General features: G+C 40.8%; 1 pseudogene; it reads left to right on the plus strand.

Moving 5' to 3' along the window:
* Positions 1-4943, plus strand: part of LOC101560324 — a 24784-nt pseudogene extending 19841 nt beyond the window's left edge.
* The last annotated feature ends 441 nt before the right edge of the window (positions 4944-5384 follow it).

A 5384-nucleotide genomic window follows, 5' to 3' on the forward strand; every position in this document is an offset into this window, starting at 1 on the left:
ATCTTGAGGTGGTAAAAGCTAAATTATAGGTATTTTATTAACTGAGTCTTATTGATTTGTTAATATTACATAAAGACCTCTTGGATGGTGACTTTTATGACAGGAGTCCATAAGATTGTAATGGAAGAGTAAAAGGACAAATTCCTGTCAACGGGTGACACCATAGCCATTATAATGTCTTAGCACAATGAATTACTCATGTGTTTATGGTAATGTCTTGCAGACAAGCCAACACACTGTCAGTTCTATAAAAGTGTAGCACTAGCACTCATGTTCAATGCATAATATTTGATAATGAGCAAATAGCTATAAAATTGGCTTACATCTTTATATAGTTCTGCATCATTGTTTTAGAGTATACTCCTGTTTATACATAAAAAAAGGTTTTCTGTAAAACAGTAAGGCATGTTAGATAGGTGTGAGCCTCATGACACCCACAGATTGCGTCTACAGGCCACGCTGAGTGACTGACCCGTACCACCTGGGTTGGCTTGTGTGTATTCTACATCAACACTGTGAGGCAAGCCCATTCTGTGATGCTGACACTTAATGACAATATCTAAAGATTCCTTTCTCAGAATATTCTTGTCAGTAAGCATGACACAGTTGTATTTAAAAACTTTTGGAAGGCTATTCTTCATGATATTATAATGGTAGATATGTGTCATATATTTGTTCAAACCCACACTTTGTACAACACAAATAGTAAGTTTTGATGAAACTGTGTGTGGTGGATTAGCAATGGCCAACTTGTAACACCCAGGTAAACTGAATCAGGGTGGTTTTGGATGTGGAAGGCGCACCTGAGGATTGCTGCCAGAAGCATAAAAAGGAGAACTGGAGGGAGAGGTGATGCTGTTGGTTCTTTGGAGAAACTTGTCATGCTTGTTCTACTGATATGAATTAAGTTGTTATGGTCAGAGGAGCTGGGATCTATTCTGTCACTGAGGATGGCTGCAGTTCTCTTCTGGGGAATTCTGGTCCTTACGTTGAGCACTGCTTCCTGGCTCCAGGGCAGATCCCTCAGCCTGCTAGAACATGTCCTTTGTCCCACTGATGCTGACTTTCTAACTGCCCTGACCTTTGGGCCTTCAATGCAGATCCTGATATAGACTTGCATGAGACATTGTTATGGGCTCTAGTCATGGGCTCTAGGTCTTCAGGTGGACTCATGGAGGCCATTGCCATGAGATTCAGGCCTTCAGCAGGAATCTTGGGGTCTCTAGTGTGTGAACAGATCTCTGTCACTTTTCTGCATTTGATTTTTGGATGAATATCATAATAGTATAAATTATGCGTCCCGTATTAAATCTATTTCCTTGAAAACCCTGACCACAGCACTATGGACTTCAGTTAATTCCATGGTTCAGTATTGACTCAAAGATATTGTAACAATTGTGCCACATTAATATAAGATGATAATAACAGGGGTACTGGAAGAGGAAATATTTGGAAACTATGAATTTTTCACTTAATTTTTCAGTAAATCTAAAACTACTAAAAAAAATCAATTAGTTGAAAAACTATTCATATGAAGCAGGTTTTTCCATAATTTGGTAATTGTTGAAGCTTGTTATGGGTACACATGAATGCACTACATTTCTTCTTCTCTCTAAAAATCTACAATAATAAAGCATTAAACTGAGTCACTTAATCAGCCAGAAGGAGATAGTTGACAACATTTCCAAATAACAGGGATTTACTTTAATCTATCTAGTATTTAGTGATATTTTTTTAATCACCAACCTTGAAGAGATCAAGAACACTTTGGACATGATGGAATCCCCCTTCAAAATGCTTAAATCTTGTCCTAGAGGCAAGAGGGCTTCTTGTGAAATAAACAACCCCAGAAAACATCATGCTGGAAAATTTAAATCCAAGGCACAAAATGTGAGACTTTAGGATAGATTTTGGAGAAAATAAATAAAATTTCTGCCAAATAATCCTCCAAGTTCTGAACATCTGAAAGTTGGGATTTTCACCTGCAAGAACATATGGATATTCAACCAATTTTGAGACATAGGTCATGATCTTCAGTTTGGCCCAGATTTCTTTTTCTTTTTCTTCTTTCTTTCTTCTTTCTTTCTTTCTTTCTTTCTTTCTTTCTTTCTTTCTTTCTTTCTTTCTTTCTTTCTTTTCTTTCTTTTTGTTTTAATTTCAAAGTAAAGGACAGGCAATGAAGTGATGCTGCAACTGCACAATGAGAGGCTGTGTTTAAAATGGAAAGAAGGAAAAGCTGAAGCACTATTAAAGGGTACCTTTAAGGCAGAGCAGGGCCGAAGCTGGGCTAGATGGCGTCTTCTGAGCCTGGAACTGCGCTGAGCATCAAGCTGTCACTAACACTGGTGCACAGCTTAACCAACCATAAGGATATCAGCATGGACTTTGAAGGGCTCAGATAAGAAAACAGTTGCATCTTAGTCCAGCCCTGTGTATGCGCCTACATGCTTTACAGAGTTACTTGGTCCTTACCAAAACAGTTGAGATTTTACACAGTAAATATGATAGATTTTGTCTACTTGGCGAATAAAAGCATAATTCTGCATAAGAATTTAATGTTGATTCTCATAGAATTTTTATTTATTTATTTTATTTTGTACAGGGTCAACAGGGTCTCACTATGGGACTCATAGTGATCCTCCTGTTTTCAGCCTCCCAAGTGCTGGGATTACAGGCTCATGCCACCATGCCCAGGCTCAATTGCCCTCTCAACACACTCTGAGGGTGGGGCCGGCACTGTGCCAAGAATCCAACTGGCTGCTGCATCTGCCTAAGCAGGCGCTTTAGTCCACTGAGCTATTTGGCTGTCCCTTTGATTGTCACAGAATTTATTTAAGTGATTTATCAAAAAGAGTTGTGTGTGTGGATTTTCATAGAGAAGGAATGAAATTACAGCTCCTTGGAACACAAAACATTTGGGACTCTGTGCTTTGCACACAAAAGGCAAGCTTTTTGTGCATTTGTTATCCTAAATTATTTTGTTATCCTAAAATTAGGATATTTATTATCCTAAAATCAGACTATTTGTTATCTTAAAATTAGGTCTCAAAATCAAATTTCCTAAACAAAGTCAAAGGGATTGTAAATTTCAAAGTGTGGCAGCTTTCACAGCACACAGGTATGTTGCAATGGCTTTTAATTTAGATCTCACAAAAGGAGAACAGGGACTTGAGTCTAATCTCGTCTCTCCTTGCTCCCCCTCTCCTCTCCTCCTCCCCACCACTATGAAATCTTTTGAATAATAAAGTTTTGAAAAGAAAAAGACAGAAGGTCTCTACTCCACTCCACAAGTGCCTTCTCTGACTTCTCAGAGGAGTTTTAAATCATTCTGTATGTTCCTAACTGCTGCCAATTCCTAGAAATTTCTTTAGTTTTAAGAAGTAAGTCCAGGAAACCATGACTTCAGTCTAGGGGGACAAAAGCAAGGTATGCACACTGATCACACTCTACGCGCAGATGTTGCAGCAGCCCCTAAGAACACATCCCCTAGGAATGCTCTCATGGATGTCCGTCCACATATCCTGATATGGACGGCACCTCTGTCAAAAAGCAACCTCCATTTTCAGAGGAAAAACTTGGCACTCAATCTGTGAAGAGCCCAGGGACACACAGCTAGTGTGTGGCTAAGGGTTTGTCTCCTCTGCCTGACTCCAAAGCCCCATTTCTCACTGTGATGCTTGCATAGCTGTCATTTGACCTTCATACTCTGGGTCAATAATTTCAAAATTGGAGAACAGATTAAATTTTTGTTCTGTTTCTTTAAGCCATTATAAAGCTTGCAAATGCAGATTGTGAAATGTGCAAATTGAACTCCAGAAGAAATCCTTGGCCTACCCCACAGTTCTGCTCAAGGCCAGCTCTTTGTTTAATCTCTTATTACTAGGTACTACTATGATTCTTTGTCTAGTTCTGTCTGACTTCTGTAAAACTTCCATACATGACAAGATTGTTTTTAAAAAGTAAAAAGCCTACAAGACAGATACCTGTTCAGATACTCAAGTGTACTTAGCACTGTGTCAAGAACATGAAAATTATTGGAAAGAACATGAGGCAAATACAATCAAAACTCCTGGGAATAGAAATTGAAACCATTGATTGCGTAAAGCTAACTGGATTATGCTCATATCTTGATTTTTACAGGAGAGGATAGAGTACCCCTTGTGGTGACAACTTGGGTGTGGGTTGTTGGTGACTGAGTTGTGAGCCTGGAAGGAACACAGGGGCCTGGCCTGGCCTCAGGTGTCCCCAGGCTCTACAGCCCTGATGCTCCACTGTGACTGAGCTCAATCAGTCCTGGACAGCAGTGAAGTATATTTCCTTGGCCAGAGTGTGGTCTGATGCTCTTGGGACCAAGTGTCTGCTGCCTCTGGCAGTGGTACCTGACTCCTTACCATAAACATTGTCTTGGAAGGCACAATACACAGGGAGGTAACCTCTGACCAGAAGCTCCTGACCTGGAGACACTTGTCCAAGACCAGTAGGATTGCCCTGCTTGAGAGAGCAACTGTTTCTTACCAACAATGCTCACTCCATGTATGTCCTGGAGGACTCTACTGTGGCCCCATAGAATCAAGCCATGGCCACCTTCACCTGGACCATAGAAAATGCCCAGCTGATGGTTGTAGAGAAATGATGTTTACTTGGTAAACTCCAACAACAATGGCTTAATCAAAATCAGCCAGGAAGCCTGGGTCTCCTCTAGCTTATTTGGTGTCTCCAGAACTGTATAGGAATTTAGTCTTGTCCAGTTCAAAAGTAAAGTGACAAAGATTACGGAGGGATTTTAATATATCTTGGCCACGTTTAGGAGGGACTGCTTCCAAAACACCTGCTAAGATAGCCATTGAAGCCAAGGACAAAGCTTTTAAGAAATAGCACTGGCAGCTATGGGGAAAGCCAAGGACCTCGGCACCTGATAGCAGCAGCAGCAGCAGCAGCAGCAGCAGCAGCAGCAGCAGCAGCAGCAGCAGCAATAATTGCTTGTGTAGCTGGTGTGGACCTTTCCACCACCGCCACCAGCAGCCCCTTGTACTTTATTATTAAAAGTCAAACTTCCAGTCCTCTGTGTTGTGTGGGTGGTGATTGTGCAGATGTCCTGTTCAGCACCTGCAGTACACCAGGAACAGTACCCACATCTGAGCATAGCCTGTGTCTTCTCCCATTTGGCAGCTGATAGCAGGCACAGAGAGTCACCCTGAGTCAGGCAGAATGCAGGTCAAGGGGCAATAAATGGCAGTACTCTTTACTCCATTCTCTGATGTAACCCAAGTACCTGGAACAATACCTAGCACATGACAGGCACTCAATAAATATTTTTTGAATTAAAATAAGAAGAGACAATAAAAAAAACAGGGTTGCAAAATACTCAGCCAAATGGTAAACAT

The sequence above is a fragment of the Octodon degus genome, unplaced genomic scaffold (genome assembly GCF_000260255.1).
Source record: "Octodon degus isolate 3935 unplaced genomic scaffold, OctDeg1.0 scaffold00047, whole genome shotgun sequence".
In the NCBI taxonomy this organism is placed as follows: Eukaryota; Metazoa; Chordata; class Mammalia; order Rodentia; family Octodontidae; genus Octodon; species Octodon degus.